Here is a 21,198-nt window from a genome sequence, read left to right as displayed (position 1 = left end):
TCTCCATCTTTCTTCCCTTTCTGCATCATGGTTCTATAACTTACCAGCTGCATGACCTTGACCTTCCTTTCGCTAAGCCTCAATTTTGTTATCGTTACAATGATAGTATATACCACTTCAGAGGACTGTGGAGAAGATTCAATGAGTTCATGTCCTGTGTTTAAAATACAGCCTGTTATGCAGTAAGCACTGTGTCCTGTCTCTTGGAACCTGAATTTCCTCAAGGCCCAGATCAGGGAGTTGCCACTGTGTTTCCTATTACTCATTTAGCAGTGTCTACTCCCTCACCCTGCATGGCTGTAAAAATTGTTCTATGGGTATTACTGAGAATCTGAGCAAAGAACCCATGTTCTCTGAGTTCTGAACCAGTTCAGGTTGATATTTGTCATCTGTTGCTCCAGCCCAGTGGATTTGTGCTTGAGCCACCTGCCGATGTATTGTAGTTTCCTTGTACTTCATTGCTGTAACCAACATTCCTCCTGTCTCCGGGTATGAGTTGGAGCATAGAGGCCACTTAGTACTCATTAGCTGGTATGGCCTGTTGCTAGAGGTGTAGTATCACTGAATGTCTGATGAACAATGATTGAGAAAATACCTGATAATTTTTAGCTGCAAATAACTGAATACACCTTAGCTGTATTCAACCTAAAAAAAAATGTGCTACCTTATAATAGGGAACTCCAAGAATCTTACAAAGGTCAGAGAATGCAAGTCAAAGGTAACACCTCAATTATATTCTGGGACATTCAAGAAAGACCCTAGAGCCACACACATATCATTGTACATGTACTGCACCAATTGCTACATTTCAGAGTTTTGCCAGGGTCCCTCTGAATGCCAGTTATATCACTGCTACCTGCCATTTTTATTATTTCTTACCATACTGCCTTCTTCATATCACTTATCTCCAGATTGAAGTCACATGTAACATCTGTAGAGCCTAATTCCCATATCTGTGGACTGGTGGCAAAGAGGACTGGGAATAAGACTTTCTGCTTCTACTATATGAAGGTGAAACCATAAAGAGAGGAACTGGGGTACAAAGTTTTGAACAATAAAAAAAAATCAAAGCAAATATCCATATAGATAGATGATCCCAAGGACAGCCTTCTAGAGTCCCTCGCACACCAGTAATGTAAGCATGAGCAGAAAGGCACTGGGAGACCTCGAAGCCTCCAGGTAGCCACAGAAGTCCAGAAAAACCTGGCAGATACACTGGTCAGAACAAGGATGGTATAAAGCATACACACCTTAAAAGCCAGAGTCCACAGCAGGACATGAGGACCCTTCAGGCATGACCAACACCCACAGACCATAGGCTTGAGTTGCCTCAGTAGAGGTCGGATTGTGGCAGAGAATGGTACTCAGACGAGATTCCCTTCCCTAGTTACCAGGTGTCAATAGAAGTCTCTGAGAACTGGATCACCCTGGGGGAAAGATAAAAGCAGAAAGGGAAGGGGGAAACTCTGTGTGTGATACTGCATAGAGCCTGGTCCTATATCATAAGTCACAGTATTTATTACCTTCAGTTGGAAAGTGAGGGAATAAACAAAAATCCAGACAAATCTATTTATTTGGAGCTACTATAGCAAGGGAGTCGGACACCATCACATGGGTTTTGGCAAAGACTCAAACACAGGCAGGAAGAGAAAACTTTGTAGCAGAAAGAAGGAAAGATTGCAGAGGATCCCTGAGTGGAAGATGTTGGCCAGGGAAAGCTGTAGGTGTGTAATTGAAGTAGGGCCTCCTATGTAATTGGCTAGAGTTGCATATTTGGTTTTCTCTAGTTGTTCCTAAATTGCGAGAGCGAACAAAAATAAAGGAAGATATCAGTTATTATCGAGCCTGGCTATTGGAGCTGAGGGTTACAAAATTTATTGTTTAGCTTTCTATATTGTCATTAGAGACAGCAGTCTGATTTCCTGCAAGTCTGACTCACAGCATTCTGACTTTCTGGGTTGTTTATTGTAGGAAAGGGGCTGGTTTTCTGAGCAAGTTACTTCAGGTTTAGGGCCAAAGTTCGGCTTGCATATATTTTCTTGCTCTTGTATGCATATGTAATCTCTTACAAGTTTAATCTTTTTTTTTCCTCCAGAAAAGGATTAACCAGAAAAGGATGTCCTACATTGAACTCAAATAAAAGTAAATTAACTTTCTTGTACATCAGACTTATGGTTGCAAATTCTAACCCTACGTGTCCATATTATTGATATTCTCTGGCCCTAGTAAGGTTGCCTGGTATATTATGACAGAGGTTCATGAGATGGAGGCTTGGTCCCCAGAGTCGTGATGTTGAGGTAACAGCAAATATTACGGAACTATTCCCTGAGGCTGTTACCTAGATTAATTACATTGGATGAATTGCATCGTCTAAAAGACAGTGCAGTGTCATTATTAAAATGAACCTGTATTCTGAATATGCACTTGCATTCCTCGCCCACATGCTTTTACTTAACCACCATCCATTAACTTGCAGAATGTCTTACCCACTGTCATAGTATTCCACATGGCCTGGCATCTGACCAAGGAACTTGTTTCCTACAAATGAAGCACAGCAATGAGCCTATGTGCACACCACACGGAGTTCACTGCTCTTACCATATCCCCTTCCCCATGAGGCAAATGGCTGGAAGTGGCTTTTTGCAGCCTTCATTCTAGTAACCGTTAAGTGGCAGAACCTTGAGCTTTTGGGACATTTATAGAGCCAAACTGTAACAACCCCCAAGTAAATGGTAGTAAGATGTAGAGGCTATGGAAGGTGATTAGATCATAAGGATCCAATCTGTGCCTTCATGGACGGAATTAATGCCTTCATAAAAGGGCAGGAAGAAGTGTGACTCCCTTCTATCCCTTGTGTCATGTGTGGATACAACAAGAGGCAAAAAGCAAATCTTCCCCAGACCCCAACCTACTGGCTACTTGATCTTGTAATGGAAAAACTCCCTCTAGAATCTGTCTTTAACAGTATTACTCTTCCCTCCTCTTTCTAATCTTTTCCCTAATCTCCTCCCACCCCAATCTTTCAATGACCCATCCCTTTCACATAGTATTCTAGAATTTAAAGAGAGTCCTCTAGAAACTCCCCGTCCTTCTGTCCTTCTTCAGTTCACGTTGTTAGAAATACCAAGTTGTCTGCAAGAAATCTAACACGTTGAAAAGTAGATGGGCAAGGCACACTTCTACTTCTGGCAGAATGGTTAGCTACAGAACCTGGCTAGTAAGTGCACCTTGGGTGAGCAGTCAGCCTGCTTAGATCCCTAAGGCAGTGTGTCCTTCACCCTGATTGGAGGATTCAAGGGTACAGTCTAATGCAATTGGCTAATTTTAAAATGGGGGTGGGCAAAGGGAAGCACTGTAATTAAATTGGCAATTGAATCCAATTAGGGCAGAATATTATATTCTGAAAATGGACCACCAGATTTTCTATTTCTCACAATATGAATTGATTTGCAACAAAAGCAGTGTTTATGTCATGAAAGTACATGGCGGATGAGGGCCCCAGGAGGTTGAGGTCTATTTTCATGCTGGCAGTTTGGGAGGGAGAGGAGAGAAAACTGAGACAGCACCTCAAACCAATGCATGACTTTCCTGCCAACTGTCCCACTGTAAATATTTTCTTCCCCTATCAAAGCCCTTCAGGTCCCTGAGCCCCCTAAGATACAGATTTGAGAAGTTTAGTTAGTCTTCTTTAAAGACAGTTTTGAACAAAGTTATTTTCCTTCACCAATGTCTGTCTCCTGAATTTGGGGCTGAGCAGTGAGTAGCATGGATTTTTTGATCCTGATAACAATCTTGCATTTCTCAACCCCCAGAAGTGTTGACTCAGAGGACCCATCCACAGGACCAAGTGACAACTGGTGAGACCTTACCCTTGCCCAGCAGTTTTCTGTGATCTCAGAGGAAGAATCTCAAGCAAATCACACATAGCAGCAGGCAAGAGTTTATTAGAAAGATAAGAGACTACAGACATGCAGGATAGACAATGGGTAACTTCTGGGAGGTTGGTGTGTGCCTTATAGAATCCAAAATTTTTAAAGATTGAACTTGGAAGCTCCCCCCCTCTGAAATTGGAAGATACAGGTGTCAAACTCATGAAATCTTGCTCTTTTTGACAAGATTAGAAGTTAGAACCTGTAAAATTCCTGGAAGTGAAAACCTGTTTGAAACTTGTGAAACTTCATGTTTTGTTCTAATACATCTCTTTACCTTTCTAAAAGCTCTCTTCCTCCCAGAGCTTTTAGAGATGGAACTTTTGAAATCTTTTAGAGAAGGTTTTCTCCCAACTTCCCCCAAAGCTGGCTTTGGACAAAACCCACTTTCCTACCAAGCTGACCTTGAATGTATCTGGAGTAGAGAGTTATGGCTTAGCTTTCTTCCTTCCAGGGCCAGTATTTAAGCTGCCAGGCTGGGAGTAGTTTCTTTTGTTTTTGCCTGCTTTGATAAAGTTTTGTGTTGTCTCCAGTCCAGTGACCTACGGACTGTGTTTGATGCATGACTGATTTTGCCCTGTAAGTTATCACTGTAAGGGAAGAAGCCAATGAGGGAAATAGAGGAGAAGCAGCTCAACACTAACACAAGTGTGTTCTCCACAGCCCTGCCCCCCTCAAACACACCCCCAACCCCCTGTGGAGGTGGCCCAGTGGAGACTGAGACCTTACAGTGTCAAAGTTGGAGGCAGTGAGAATTATCTGATGTAACCCAGCTGTGGAAGTTCCAGTGTCTCCTTATCACTTCTAGCTCCTCCTCTAGGTCAACCAAAGACCCTTGTTTTGCATCCATTCCTCTTGTGTGACCCGGCCAGGTCTTGGCTGATATTCAGTGTCTTCCTGAACCTATCACAGATAATTTTATAGGGTCTGCTTTACTCTAATCTCTTTTAGTTAATTGTGCATAATATCAGTTTCACATTATTATCATTGAACCTTGTTTTTCTTGTTAAGAACTTTAAAAAACACATGGATGAAACATTTTTTTTACACTCTTGAAAAGTAATAAGCCAAAATAGTTTTATATGATCTAAATGATAAGTCAAAGAATGTGAAATTGACCGGCCTCCCAGGTACCAGGGATTAGGTTTGTGATTAAATTCGACTCCCTGAATGTTGAGCAAAAACTGATCGTGTTTATTATTTGTACATATGGACGACTCAAAGCCTGGCTCAAGAAAAACATGTGAAATACTGGACACTACAGCTGCTTTGCCCTTGTGTCTTTTGCCAGGGAAAAACAAAAATGACCAGCACAGACACATTAAAGGGGCACACTCACAGACCACAGGGGACATGGCATACAAGTGAAAACTGACTCAGGACACTTCAGGGGCTCCTCCCTACATTACACTGAGACCTGATAGCAAGGTGAATAGAAGATGAGGCCACAATGAATATGTCTTCGAGAAAGGAGAAGGTCTGGATATTTGGGTTCCAAGGACCTTGCTCATTTTCTCCACAGGAGCTTGCAGCGTTGGATTGAGGTCCTGGTGGCCCTGATAGATGAAACTCCATGAATTGGGTGGCAGATACACAAATGTATACAATATGAGTTTATGTGTTTAAAATATAAATAAACAAACAATATAAACAACTAATGGTAGTGGTTTCAGTAGTGGGGATAATGAAAGGAAAGGTTGTACTATTGGGAAGATCATCAAAAGTTTACTAATAATATCTAATGTTTTGCCTTTCAACAACCTAAAACCATTAAAAAGCTTCTTCACAGCAAAGGAAACAATCACAAATGTGAAGAGAGAACCTACGGAATGGGAGAAAATCTTTGTGACCTGCACCTCAGATAAAATTAACCTCCAGAGTACATAAAAAACTCAAAAAACTTAACATAAAAAAATACAAAATGAACCAATAAAAAAACCAAATAACCCAATCAATAAATGGGAAGAGGAACTGAACAGGAAGGCACTTCACAGGAGAAGAAATACAATCACTCAACAAATATATGAAAAACTGTTCAACATCTCTAGCAATTCAAGAAATGCAAATTATAACTATACTGCAATTTCATCTCACTCCACTCAGAATGGCAATTAGCAAGAATATAAGTAACAATAAATGTTGATGAGGATGTGGTGCAAAAAGCACACTCATATGTTGCTGATGGGATTGCAAATTCGTGCAATCACTATGGAAAGTAGTATGGAAATTACTCAGAAAACTTGGAATGGAACCACCTTTTGACCCGGTTATCCCACTCCTTGGTTTATACCAAAAGAGCTTAAAATCATCATACTATAGTGATGTAGCCACACAACACATGTTTATAGCAGCTCAATTGACAATAGCTGAACTATGGAACCAGCCTTGGTGCTCTTCAACAGGTTAATGGATAAAGAAATGTGATATATATATATATATATATATAATATTACTCAGTTATAAAGAAATATAAAATTATGGCATTTGCTGGTAAATGGATGAAACCAGAGACTATCGTGCTAAATGAAATAAGCCAATTCCAAAAATCAAAAGCTGAATGTTCTCTCTTATGTGTGGATGCTAACTCACAACAAGGGGTGGAGGTAAGAGAAAAATAGAAGTACTTTGAAATAGACAAAGGGGAATGAAGAGAAGGGAGGGGTGGGAATAGGAAAGACAGTAGAATGAATTGGACATTACTTTCCTGTTTTATTGGTTTCATTTTTTTAAATACATGACAGCAGAATGCATCACAATTCTTATTACACATATAGAACTATTTTTCATACCTCTGTTTGTATATAAAGTATGTTCATATCAATTCATGTCTTCATACATGTACTTTGGATAATGATGTCCATCACATCCCTCCATCATTGCTAACCCCCTGCCCCCTCCCTTCCCCTCCCACCCCTTACTTTCCTATGTTCATATGTGAATATACAACTAATACAATTTCACATCACATACAACCAGAAGAATGGGAACATTATTCTATATATGTATAATATGTCAAAAAACATTCTACTGCCAGGTATAACTAAGAGAACAAATTTAAAAAAAAACTAATTTTGAATGTATGGATTTAGAAAAAGAAATAATCATTATTAAAAATAATGGATTTTCTATTTTAAATATCTAATGACACGGATCTAAAACTGATATTGTTTAACCGTTTATAGAATTTTCCTTCTGTCCAGGGATTTGATGTGTTAAGTGAATTATTCCACAAATTATACTTGCCAAAGAAATTCTGAAATTAAGAACAAGTAAAATTAATTCAGAAGAACCATCATTTGAGTCAGTCTTCACAAACAGAAATATAAATGCACCCTCTGTGTAAATAAAAATAACTGACAATGGGAACAGACATCAAACAGATCAGCAAGCAGTCTTCCTAAAGCAGAGGGGGAAGGCACATTTTCAGGGGAGGACATGGAAACTGGTTACAAAAGGGATCTGTTTTTTATAGGTCTTAATGAGAGTTAATCACAGAAGAATGTTTAATGTCAGTTATTCATTAGAACCTTGGGATGTGTTGGCTGGGAAGCCAGGAAACTAGTTGTGCAGGTTAAAAATCTAACTCAGGAAAATAGCAGTAAAAGCTCCAAACTCCTTCTAACTCAGGAAAACAGTGGTAAGAGCTTGAAACTCTATGAGTCATGAGTTTCTATGAGTTTCAAAAAGTTCAGAGCCTGTTAGGTGCAGGACAGGCTGAATAAGTTGTCTGCAGGGCATGCCAAACAAAGTTAGCTGCAGGATGACCTGGCCACTCAAACCCTCTGTCTGGTTCTTTATCACCTGTTTGCTTCAAGCTCAAAAGCCCAAGCCCCCGCTCAAGGCTGAATGCTTCGCCCCCCTGCTCAAGGCTGAACACTCAACCCACCTTGTGCCAACGAGGCAGCTTGCAGACCCCAGAGATCCCATTAGATGTGGGCTATAAAAACTCCCTCCTGCAGGGCCTGCCCCTCTCTCTTGCTCTCTCTGTCTGTCTTGCTCTCTTGCTCTTGTTCTCTCTTTCTTCTCTTGCTTTCACTCTCCCTTGCTCTCTGTTTCTTCTCTCTCTCTCTCTTTTCTCCTCTGTTGCACTGCTTCAATAAAGGTCTCTTGGTCACTCCAAGTGTTGTGGTCACTTTCCTTTCATTGATGCCAAAACCAGGAAGAGGGTTAAAACCCACTTTTGGGTCCCTCTTCCTTCGGAAGTGCCACTCACTGGACGACCTGAACCCATTTTCTCGACCGCCAGAACTCCATCCACCACCGACCCTCGATTGGTGAGTTTCCCCTTCCTGGAGTCCTAAACCCAATGGTGGTGTCGGGAAGATTTGACCGTTGATTGTCCGGCAAACCTCTTCACCCACCTGCGGGAGGAAAACACCCCACCACAGCCTTCAAGGCCACGGTGACCCTCAGGGACTCCTTCCTTGGGCAGATTCGACTCTTGAGTTCAAAATTATTCCCCTTCCCCTTCCCCTTCCCAGCTGGTAGTTTCCCAGCAGAGGCTTTGTAGGTCTCGCTCCAAGGACTGTGTAACCTCCAGGGACACACAACAGAGAACTGAACAGCACAGTCCACCCAGACCTTCACGGTCTCGGTGGCTCTCATAGAGTCCTAGTCCTCGCACCTTTAAGACTCAGCCGCTAGAGAGACACTACCCTCCCCTTCCTCTCTCTTGCCCTGCCTCTCTCTTTCCCCTCTTTCCGGCCTTGGGAGTCTCCAGCCTCTCCAGGAGGGGTCCCTAAAAGCCTTGGCCAAGGTCTCCCACAGCTGGGGCTCTGGCCAGGACAAGAGCTTCGACTGTCAGGATCCGGTGATGACCAATCTCTGCAGCTCGATCCTGCCACTATGGCACTCCTGATTTTTGGCTCTAGTGGGGACGCCCCTTTTGCCAATAAATCAGTTTCTTCCTTCTCTCTTATATTATCTTTGCAACTCCTTCCCTCTCCCCTTACATGGCGTCTCCTTCCTTCTCCCCATACTAAGTTTGTATTCTCTTCCCTTCTCCTTATACTACGTTGGCGACATGGGTAATGTGTCCTCTCTGCCGATGTACTCTCCCCTACCATGCCTCTTGGATAACCTCAAAACCCTCTCCTTGACACCAGACAGCAAACCCCCAAAATTGATCATATATAGCACCCAGGATTGGCCAACTTATTCCCTAGACAACCAAAATAAATGGCCCCCTTTTGGGTCCCTGGATCCCTCCATTCTAAGGGATCTCTACAATTACTGTGAGCATTCGAAAAAATGGGTAGAGATCGCTTATGTCCAGGCTTTATTCTTGCTCGGATCCAATCCTGCTCTCTGCACCTCTTGCAAACCTCTACAAATTCTTCTAGCTTGCAAACCAACCTCCACAACCACCGATCCCCAATCTTCTCCTCCTCCGGACTCATCCACTACTTTTGACCCTGCTGATGAACCTCTACCCTATCACCCGGCTCCAATAGGTCCTCACCCTCAACCTTCTGCCCCAGCCTCTCCACCATCTCCCCTGCCTCAACAACCTGCTTTCTCCCCTCCAATTACTAGATCAAAAACCCACACCACCACCCTTTCTCAAACCATTGCCCCCTTGCTGAGGTAGCAGGTACTGAAGTTATTCCTCCACCCACTCACTCCCCTCTTCTCCTGTCAGCACCCACACTGGGTCCCACCAGGTCCTCTTGCCAGCTAACCCAAAGCTCAAACTAACTGAGGAGGGCCCTTGGACCCCTATCCAAAATCTGGTGAAAATGGCCTTTAAAGTTTCTTTGTCGTCACTGAAAACAAGGTTACTAAGAATTAAAGTCCCTTACAGGCTTTTTGGGATATTCACTTCCATCTTCCCCTCTGCTCTACCTGTTCTACTGCTCAAGTTTTCATTGCTAGGGAAAATCCCAAACCTCTTTCCCATTATTCTTTCACATCTCCTTCCTCCTTCTCCAAAGAGCTTTGCAACTCTGGGCCACATAACATCCTGACCAGGGAGATTAATGAGACCACTGGAGAATGAAAAGCCAATCCATGCACTTACTGTGAATAGGAGGGTCATTGGAGACAGGAGACATCCCTGATGCTTCCAAAGGAAGCCACATGGTCAACAAGACGTGGACCCATCCTAGCGCAAATGGCACCCCAAAGGTGGCCAAGCTTTTAGACACTCCCCCTGGTATTATGTCTCCCACCTTAAAAAGGCACCTGTTCCAAATGTCAAGTCCTGGACTTCCACCACGCCCACTAAACTCAAGATTGTTTGCCAACTCTCTTCTTCTTTTACTACGGATGGTGCTTTAACATCCAAGTGACTTGGCACCAGGATGACACCACCCATTTTCAATTTATGGGTCAAGGTAATTGCCTTCCACTAGCTGCAATCAAGCTGTCAACCTTAAGATTACTGGATTCCACCAAGCCACCTTCAATACTTTCTAGAGTCTCTACCACAAGACCAATGGCTGATACCAAAGATCTCCTCCGCTCAGAAATGGTTTGATGCCGTTGACAAATTGTGCCTTCAAGGAACTTTTACGAACTTTACCCCTACCAAAGTAGCTGTCTCTAGCCACTGGATGTTACTTCTGGCTGCCCTGGTGTTCTCAGACCTGTCCCCCCAACATTCCTCCACTTTCCCTTCTAGGTCCCATGTCGCCCACCATTAAGCAGGAAATAGCAAGAGGACTTTACACCGTCCCATCCCCATGTCACTTAGAAAAACAAAAAGGGAAGAATGTTAGGTGCAGGACAGACTGAAAAAGTTGTCTACAGGGCATGCCAAACAACGTTAGCTGCAGGATGACCTGGCCACTTATACCCTCTGTCTGGTTCTTTATCACCTGTTCACTTCAAGCTCAAAAGCCCAACCCCCCGCTCAAGGCTGAATGCTTTGCCCCCCTGCTCAAGGCTGAACACTCAACCTACTGCTCAAGGCTGAACACTTAACTCCCTTGTGTGCCAACAAGGCAGCTTGCAGACCCAGAGATCCCATTAGATTTGGGCTATAAAACTGCCTCCTGCCGAGCCTGCCCCTCTCTCTTGCTCTCTCTATCTCTCTCTCTTGCTCTTGCTCTCTCTTTTTTATCTTGCTTTTGCTCTCCCTTGCTCTCTGTTTCTTCTCTCTCTCTTTTTTCTCCTCTGTTGCACTGCTGCAATAAAGTTCTCTTGGTCACTCCAAGTATTGTGGTCACTTTCCTTTCAGAGCCTATTTGTTTGTCTTCTCCAACCAAAACCATCATCACTGGGAAAGGAAAAGCCCAAAGCCCATGGCCCCTTGTTTTCCTTCCCTCTGGATCACACTGTCTTCCTTTTCTCCTCCGGGGGCCTTTACTTGGAGAATGTTATTTTCCATATCCTTCACCCTGGGTCACTCATGTTGTACTATCATCTTTAGTATTTTTTTTAAATAACTACCAACTTGTGTGTGTGTGTGTGTGTGTGTGTTTCTGCATGCACTCATGCACACGACACAATGATCAAACCAAAAGCTTTGTGCATATTAAGCGTGCACTCTACTACTGAGCTACTCATGGCCGTTTACCAACTTTTGACCTAGATGATGGTATTTCTTTGACAGATTCATGTCATCTAGCTTTCTTGTTTTCTTCCACAAATAACATTGTTTATCATCAACTTTTTTAAGAAATAAAAGTTTAGTTTTAGTTCTCATTAAATATGTACTTTTTTAGTTCTTTGTTACCATCTTATAACATTTAGAAATTAAAAGTCATTAATTTTCTCCGTGTAATAAATATTAAAATCACAATGGGAAGAGCATTCAGACTACTTTATGCTCTTGATGTTAAACTGTTCAGCTGTTATTTACCATAAATATTTAAAGTCTTGTAATTTCCCACTTTTCCTACAGACCTGGCAGGGTGGCAATCTGGCTGCTTGTAGTTTAAGAGTTTATATCAAGGGCCAAGGCACAGTGGGGGTGAGGAGAGCACAGCAGGTAGGTGCAGGGACAACTTCCTCACCCTGCTCAAGATCAGGAGGGTAGTATTTCCAGCCCTCTAATCAAGAGCACTTTGTTTGTTCATCAAGTGCTCTACTTGTAGAACTTTTTCTGATAGGAAGGCATTAGTTAGTTGTGTTTTTCCTGGAGGAAAAAAGTCTGGAAAAGAGAGTGGGTTATTCCAAGGGCTAAACATTCCTGTCCCTGGCAATTCATAGGTTGAAAGCTTAATCCCAATGTGATAGTGTTTGGAGGGAAAGCATCTGAGAGGTAACTAGGTCCTGTGGGTGGAGTCCTCAGGAATGGGATTAGTGCTCTTGTAAGAGGAGCCCAGAGAGCTGGTTAGCTTTCTTTCCTCCATGAGAAGGCCCAGCTGTGTCTAAACCAGGAAGAGGACCCCACCAATGACCATGACTCTCGGAGTGACCAAGATATCTTTATTGCTGTGGCGTTTGATTAACAGGGACCCTGCTGGCACCCTGGTCTGAGACTTCCAATCTCCACAACTGTGGGAAATAAATGTCTTTTGTTTGAGACATCCAGTCTATGGTATTTCATTACAGCAGCCTGAGCTAATTAAGACAGGTGATCGCTTCTTTTTCAGACTTAATATTAGGGAATTTTATTTACTGCACATCCAACTTACATACTACAAGAAAAGACAGGCAGAAACTGTAAACACAAGTTAGAAGGCTATCAAAAACATTCTGGTTTATCTGCACACAACTCTTAAATGCCTCACTGAATTTTTAAAAGCCTAGGGCAAATACTTTACTGAATGAGATACCTAGATGGCACACAATAATTATAATTGCTCTGAGCAAATGGGGACATAGGGCATACATAATTCTACCTATAAATAAATTTTTATTATTCTCTTTAAATTTTATACTCACTGATATAGATTATGATTTTGTATAACTACTGATCACTTTTCTTACACGTTTAAATCAAATTAACTTGTATGACCTCTGAAGATGTATGTGAAATGATAACATTCCAATCCTGGAGTTAGGCTGCAGTGGATTTAACCAGATATTAAAGGGCCTTTAATCCCATTCTGTAGACCGCATAGGAACATCCATATCTCTTCCAAGTAGACAACCGGCTGGCACCAAATACAAAAGGATTGTTGTCCTTCCGGAAAGTAAGGAGATAAAGCTCTTCCTTTTTTGACAATAGGAAACTGAAAATGGATCCTAAAGAATGAAAAGTCAGAAGGGAACCTTCAAAGAGAAACAAAAGACTGAAGACTGAGCAAAGAAAAGGAAACCCATCTCAGTATCCATGAGGAGCAGTCAATGGTATTCAGTTGGAGAAAGGCAACTGTCTTTGGTATCTCATAAAAGCTCTGGGTGTCAGTTCTGGAATTTGACTACTTACGTTCTGAGATCGTATGGATGTTTTCCAGTTAAATATGAGGCACAAATTCAGGAAACCATGCATAGTAATTCTCTCCTTTGTGAGACTGGACCATGTGGGGCTCACTGATAAGGCTCATTGGAATCAGAAAACAAAAATTTAAAACTATTTACAATAGCTAATGAAAGGAAAGTGACCATGACACTCAGAGGGACCAAGAGATTTTTACTGCAGTGCTGTCTGATTAACAGGGAAGGAAGAGAAGAGAAGAGAGAGAGAGAGAGAGAGAGAGAGAGAGAGAGAGAGAGAGAGTGTTCTAACAGAAAAGAGTTTTTATAGCCAAAATCTAATGGGGTCTCTTGGTCTGCAAGCTGCCTTGTTGGTGTACAGTGATTGCATCATACAGTAGTTGCTTAGTGTGTCATCTTCTGCCCTCAGGCACACTGGGCAGGGGCCAGATATGGGTTTCCTGTGTGTTCAGTCTTGAATGGGGTTGAGTGTTCAGCTTTGAGGAAACAAGTGAAAAGGAACCAGACAGGTGGGGGTCGAGTGTTCAGCCCACCCTGCAGCTAATATTTATTCAGCCTGTCCTGCAGTTAACAGTTAACCTCGATGGACAATCTTATGCCTTTTGATTAGTCTTATGGGGAAACCAAATGATCCTCATCTTGTAGATATGTAAGGCAGGTAGGGTAAATAATATGTATAAAGTCTCTGAACTAAACGTGATTCTGTCTCATCTGACTCTGGTGTATGTGTTCACCACTGTAATACACTGCCTCAAAGAAGAAAAATCTCTCTGGGCTCTTATAGCTGCCATAAAGATTTGCTGTTATTTTAATAGTGTTCTTCAAGACATGGAATAATTAATTACAGTTAGAATCCCACCCAATAGCTCTCCTAGTAGCAGTTCATAGTCAAACCACACTACCTACAGCTTGTGAAGTTCTTTGTTTCATGAGGATGTCCTTGGAAATTTATTGTTGTCTTCATAAAGTTCTGAACGGAATCACTTCTGGTTATTGCTATGTATCAATACCTCAATGGCATCTGCCCCATGTGAACATTTGGTTGCAGATCCCATGCTCCAGGAGGAGTGGACAGCAAGCAGTTTAGCTGACAGAAGGGCAAGTGCATGACACATTGGTGGGCACAGGACACAGTTAGCATATGCCGCTCTTTGTCTCTCAGTCCAGAAGTTACCATATCTTTACTTTTTGCCAATTTTATTTCAGTAGAATTTTACTTCCCTTCAACATCCTTTCATGGGTCCAGTGCATCCCAGCCTTTGTTAATTTCTTTCTCCATTTAAATGAAGAATTGTTTCCACCAAATAGTAGACCAATAACCCCCTTGACATATGCAGAGGGGACTGTTTCGCTGACTTCAATAACTAACAAGCTGCTGGGGTCATTAAACCTGTCTCTGTGTAAACTGGAATGAAAAATTGTACTCTTCCTGGGCAAAAATAAATTGATTTTTACTTTTTTTGTGGCTGGGAATACTTTTTATTGTCTTCACAAATGACAGAGCTCAAGTTCTAACTTGACTGCTATTCTCCTATTATTACCATACAAATAGCTTTCAAATTCATTGTATAACTCAAGATTATGCAACTAATAAAAATAGAGATTCATCTTCAAGAAACAAGTGTAGGGTCTAAAATTTTTTACATTCTAATGACGGAATAGTTTAAATTATGTGCATTATAATAAACCTGACATTTTGGTTAAATGGCATATGTTTAGCCTCAAATTGCATATTACTTCTCAAAATAGTGATCATCAAGTTTTATTCATTATAACTCTTCCAATTATAAAGATCCTTAAAGGAAAAATGTAGCGGAAAAACTGCTGTATTTGAGAACCATGCTTTATTTTCTCTTTGTTTTGTGATGGTTCTTAACAAGCAAGTGACAAAGATTGTTCTCTTAACAGGATGATTAAAAATCAGTTAAATATTATGTCCTCCAGAGGATGTGTACACTGTTGAAAATTAATTAAATTTTTATTAAAGTAGATTTTCATTGTTAAACCTGCTCACTTCTTGAAACCAAAAGCTACTGTCCATGGAATGAATCCGAAAAATAATGTTTTTATTAGAAGAAAAGCATGAACCAATAGAAAAGATACAGAAGTGGCAGATTAGATAGAATTATCAGACAACACTTTAAAATGAACATTTTTAATTTATTCAAAGAGTTAAAGAAAAACATGTAAAATGAAGAAGCAAATGGAAACCAAACATTGTAACAATTTAGAGCTAAAAGTCATACCAGAATGAAGAATTCCTTGGATAAATATTACAATAGATTTGATACTGAAAGACCAAAACAAGGCAATAGAAATAAACCTCAAAACATGACAATAAAAACTATCAAAATTGAATCAATAGGAGAAAAAAAAATTAAAATCGTGAGCAGAACCACTATGGTCTTTGGGGTATTATTAAGCAATATAACTTAAAAGTATCTATAATATCAGAAAAAGAGGAGGAAGAAGGAGGGTTAAATATTATTCAAAGAAGATGAGCACACAATTTTCATATTTGTTAAAAAATATGCATACTACAGCCACATTAATGTTTATATCAGCTCAATTTACAATAGCTAAGTTATGGAACCAACATAGGTGCCCTGCAGAAGATGAATGGGTAGAAAAAAATGTGGAATATATACACAATGGAATATCACTTGGCCATAAAGAAAAATAAAATTATGGCATTTGTGGTAAATGGATGAAATTGGAGACTATCATCCTAAGCAAAATAAGCCAATCCCCCAAAACCAAAGGCTGAATGTTCTCTCTGATGTGTGGATGCTAACACACATTGGGGTGGGAGGGCAGAGAATAGAAATTTATTGGATCAGACAAATGGGAATGAAGGGAAGGGAGGGAGGATGGGACTAAGAAAGACTATAGAATGAATGGGACATATTCCAATGTTCATATGTGAACACATGACCAGTATAATTCTACACCTTGTACAACCACGAGAATGGGTAGTTATATTCCATGTATGTAATATAACAGTAATATGATAGTACATTCTACTATCATGCATAACAAAAAAAATTAAAAATTAAAAAATATGCATAGTACCACAAATTCAAGTTCAACAAGTTCCAAACAAGAGAAGAACATACAAGATCACACCGAGGGACATTGTGTTAGGTGGCTTTTTGTCACTGTGACCAAAATACCCAACAAGAACAACTTAGAGTAGGAAAGTTTTGGTTCATGGATTCAGAGGTTTAGTCCATAGTTGCTGACTCCACTGCTGTGGGCCCAAGATGAGACAGAACATCATGGTAGAAGGGTAAAGCAGAAGAAAACTACTCTCCTCTTGGGAACTGGAAAGCATCTGTGAGAGAGAAGTAGGAGACAAGGGACAAGATACAATCCCCAACGGCATGTCCCAGTGACCTTCCTCTAGTCACTCCCCACCTGCCTACAGTTACTACCCAAATAATCCATTCAAATTATTAATATATCAAAGGGATCAACTCACTGATTAGATTATGGCTGTCATAATCCAATCATTTTACATGTGAATATTCCTGCATTAACATAGTAGCTTTGGGGTAATATCTCATTTCCAAAACATAGCATTACACCTCAGTTCCCAAAAGTTCATGCTCATCTCACAATGAAAATGCATGTATTCCTCTTTCCCGGAGTCCCTATAATCTTAATAGTCATAGCATTGCCCAAAAGAACAAGTCCAAAGTCTCCTTTGAGACTCAACCCAGAGACATCCACTCTGGGTTGTGAGCTCCTGTGAAAATGGAACACAAGTTATATATATATATATATATATATATATATATATATCTCCAATATAAAATGGCAAAGTTTATACATTTCAAATCAAAAAGAGAGGAGTAGGGACAAAAAAAGAAAGGATGGGACCAAAGCCACACTGAAATCCAGGTGGAAAAACATTAGGTCCTGTAACCCCACAAACAGCATCTGGGCACACATTGGTGAGATGTGAGCTCTGAAGGACTTGGGGAGCTCCATTTCTTTGGCTTTGCTGTTTAAAAAGCTTATGGCTTCTCTCTTAACTTGGCTTTCTCCACAGGCCGTTGTTTTCCTCAGCAGACAAGTTCATGTTACTGGAGTCTCTTAATTCTGGGAGTCTCCATTTCAACTTTGGCTTCACCTTCACAGCTTCAGGTATTGTCCTCTAAGGGGAAGCCTTCAGAAATTTCAGTGCTGCTACCTTTGCCTGCTCCCAGGTCAACCTTTGAAATCTCAGCAAAGCCTTCATGAACTTCTAACTCCAACATCCTGCATTTCTGCAGAACCAGCACCATATGAACAATGCCAAGACCTGCCACCATCTTGAGTAGTAGTAGCCAGGCCTCCTGGAATGATAGCTGTAGCAGCCTCTGAGGGTCTGGGTGACTCAGCTTGGTGAAACAACTTCCTGGGCTCCACTGGCCTCTTTTCAAGGGAATTTACATCCTTGAGCCTGTGGTGGGTGTGATTTTTCAAATTCTTCAAATGTGCTCAAGGCATCTCGGTGTAAAACACCTAGTAGCTCTAGTAGCTGTGATCTCTTCACCAACCACACATTCCTTGACTCCAGTTTTTAGATGCACTTTTCTGGCCAAACTGAAAGTTTTGAAAATCATTTTGCTCCTGATTCTCATAGTAAACCTGGATGAAAACTGCCAGTTATATCCATGCCACCTCCTCAATGTTGTGCTTCCTAGAAATTTCCTCCACCAGATTAATTTGTCTGTAACCTTTAAGTTTGGCTTCTCACAACATTTCAGGACATGGACAAGAAAAATATAGACAAGTTCTTTGCTAAAATGTAACAGAATGGCTTCTAGTTCAATTCCTAGTCGTATTCTCACTCCCCTCTTAAACCTCAATAGAACAGATTTTACTGTTTGGATTCCTATCAGCACTCTGCTCTTCTAAACTCCACTCAGAATGGCCCATTAAGTTCTGCTTACAACCTTGTGAGATTTCTTCAGTCTGCATCTACAAACTTTTTCAAACTCTTCTCAAACCAGTTCAAAGGCTTCTAAACCACAAGACTAGGTCAATCACTGAAAAGACCCCACTTATTGGTAGCAATTTCTGTGTTAGTCAGCTTTTTGTTGCTGTGACCAAAATACCTGACAAGAACAATTTAGAGAAGCAAAAGATTATTTGGGGTCACAGTCTCAGAGGTTCAGTTCATGGTTTGCAGATCCCATTGCTCTGGGCCCAAGATGAAAAAGTTGCACATCTCATGGTGGCCGGAAAACAGAATAAGAAAAAGGGAGGAGCTAGGGTGACAAGATCTAATCCCCAAGGGATGACCCAGTGACCTAACTTCCTCCATCAAATTAGCTAATGGCTTTCATAATCTAATCATTTACCTCCGAGTATTCAAGCATTAACAGAGGAGCTACCTAATATCCAAACCATAACGGATATCATAATTAACTTGATGAAATTTCATGATAAACAGAGCATAGAGTAACCAGGTATGTTACATACAGGTGATTGGAGCTAAATTGCTTTATTATTGATGACTTTCTATCAGAAAAATGTGAGTCAGAAATCAGTAGGAAGGAACAAAATATAAATGAGCTAATATAAATGACACATCTGACAAAAAAGTTTGTCATGAATATATCCAGAACAGTAATATAATACATGAGGAACACACATAGTTCATAAACAAAACACAAATGAAAAGCATATAATAAATGCTAAACTTATTTATCATGTAAATACTGAAATGAAGTTATATTTCGTCCAACAAATAGTTGTCTTTTAAAAAGTACTTTTTGTGAAAATAAGTATAAGTGTGCACACACTTTCATTCGTGGTAAAAGCATAAATGTACAACATTCTGTGGTATTTGTAATGGTTTTAAATATTATATAAATATATATTTGTACGGGTTTTAAAAATATATGTATATATATATGATATACATATATACAGACATACACAAAAAGTGTTGAAAAATGTAGTAAACCTTATGTCTTTAATAATGGACATACACAGCTTATCTAGAATAATCACTAGATTATTATGGTATGCATAATAGCCAAAATAAAACTTAGAAATTCCCTTATTTATGATAGAATACTGTTCAATAATTATGATATTTATTTGTATACTCACTTATCACAGAATAGGCTAAATTAATAGAATAAGATATATTATGATAGGAAACATGAGCGTACATATGCAAAGAGTTAAATTAGAAGAGCATACACTAGTGTACAATAAAGAATTAACCTTGACCAGGAAGGACTGGCTCTTGACCAACTCTAGGAGGTAACCTCCAACCCTTAGAATGTCCTGATAGAGTATCCTTATTTACCTTGGGTCACACTGAATATTTGATTCACAATGTGAATTATGGTGAGGACTCTTGGTCTCATGATATCAACTTGACCTGCGGAAGGGCTGGAGACTAAGGTCAGTTATGTAAATGATCAGTCAACCTTATATGACTCCAGTAAAAAAATTGGACATCAAGGTTTGGGTGCACTTCCCTGGTTGGCAGTACTCCATGAATGTTGGCATACAGGGTTGATGGGAGAAGTGGTATCTCCATGCCGCCACTAGGAGAAAGTAATTGGAAGCTTGTGCCTGAATTCTTGGACTCCACCCTATAAATCTTTTCCCTTTGTTGATCTTACTCCAAATCCTTTTGCTGAAATAAATAAAAACCAGGAGTTATTGCTGAGTTCTATGAATCCTTCTAGTGAACTATTAAACATAGGGTGTTCTGTAGACTCCCCAAACTTGTGTCTAACTCTGTGATATCTGAATGTGTGACATTCTGCAATTTTGACTTATCTACAATTTGTGATGGGCATATATTACTGATTAAATAAGAATGCATGCATTGCTTACTTTACAGATATGCATTATTTGTTAAAATAGTTTAAGAAAATAATTACATGGGTGATCATTATTATGTCATTTGTAATAATTACAATGGAAAATAAACTAAATATACAACAGGATGATAAAAGTAAATCATGTGCATCTGTGAAGTTGAATATGGCAACTATGTTGGAATTTATGTTATAAAATCGATGGACATGAGAATAAGGAAAAAATATTTTGTCAATTGGAAAAAACTAAGTAAAAGTATTCATATTTCTATTGCAAAAATATGCACACAAAATCTTTATTTCCATAGGAGCATACAGGAGAAACACACATAAAAAATGTGAATCATGGTTATTTTTGAGAAGTAGAAGTAGGATGGTTTTAAATTTTTTTCCTGTTCATCTTATTTGTATTTTACTCATTTTCTTTTTGAGCATGCATTGTTTATAAATAGGAAGAAAACTTAATTAAAATGAAAACTGTTTCCACTCTTGCTTCCAAAATAAATTTTAAAATTTCTTAACTTATTAAATGATCCTAAAATTGTTCAGTGAAATGGAAAGAGACCCATTCAAGAGACATTTGGTAGGTATAATTAAATTCTTAGTAGAAGCACGGTGAAAACAGGGAGGCAGCTGATGAAAGTTGATAAAAATATCTCCGAGTTTTTTAGTCTGGGAGACTACTTTGCATACGGATTTCTGTAGCTAAGGAGATTACCAGAGGTTGGGTAGTAAAATATAATTACTTAGATTTGAACATGATGAAGTTGGGAAGAATGCAGGATAGTCACCTTAAGATACATATTTTAAAATATGGGTTTAAGGTATAGGAGAAATTTAAAGCAGGGAGATATAAACTTAGGGTCATTGGCACATATGTGATAGTTAAAAATTGCCCTGGGAAATTATGCTGAAGAGAGTATTCAGAATGGAATTCCTGGAAATACAAACACTGACTGGATAGATAGCAGAGTACCCCAAAACAAAATAAAACAAAGAAGTAGCTTCAAAGGGAGGGGAAGGTAACAAAACAGAAGAAAATGAACTCACTGAAATAGAAGGGGAAAGGCAGTTTCCAGGAAGAATTTATCAACCAGAGTGACTCAAGG

Source organism: Urocitellus parryii, chromosome 7 (assembly GCF_045843805.1).
Source record: "Urocitellus parryii isolate mUroPar1 chromosome 7, mUroPar1.hap1, whole genome shotgun sequence".
NCBI lineage: Eukaryota > Metazoa > Chordata > Mammalia > Rodentia > Sciuridae > Urocitellus > Urocitellus parryii.
This window is presented reverse-complemented; position numbering follows the sequence as displayed.